Source organism: Egretta garzetta, unplaced genomic scaffold (assembly GCF_000687185.1).
Source record: "Egretta garzetta isolate BGI_Z169 unplaced genomic scaffold, ASM68718v1 scaffold21, whole genome shotgun sequence".
Taxonomy (NCBI): domain Eukaryota; kingdom Metazoa; phylum Chordata; class Aves; order Pelecaniformes; family Ardeidae; genus Egretta; species Egretta garzetta.
The window spans coordinates 1,266,521-1,266,885 of NW_009258668.1; positions in this window are offsets into that span (position 1 = coordinate 1,266,521).

Sequence of the window (365 nt, forward strand, 5' to 3'; positions counted from 1 at the left end):
AAGCCCTGACCCAGGCTGCCCAGGGGGGCTGTGGAGTCTCCTTCTCTGGAGATCTTCAACCCCTGCCTGGACGCTGTCCTGTGCCCCCTGCTCTGGGTGAGCCTGCTTGGGCAGGGGGTGGCACTGGGTGAGCTCCCAAGGTCCCTTCCAACCCCGGCCATGTTGGGATTCTGTGAAGTCCTCAAAAAACAAATGTGGAAAGCCAATACGGCAAGGATTCGCTGATTTTTATTTTTTATTATTATTATTTTTTCCCTCCTAAATTCGGGTCGCTGCAGTGCAAACTGGCTCTCCGGGCAGGGGGGGGGGGGGGCCGGTGGGGCCAGCAGCAGGGGCAGGCAAGCCGTCGCCCACCCCGTCCCCTC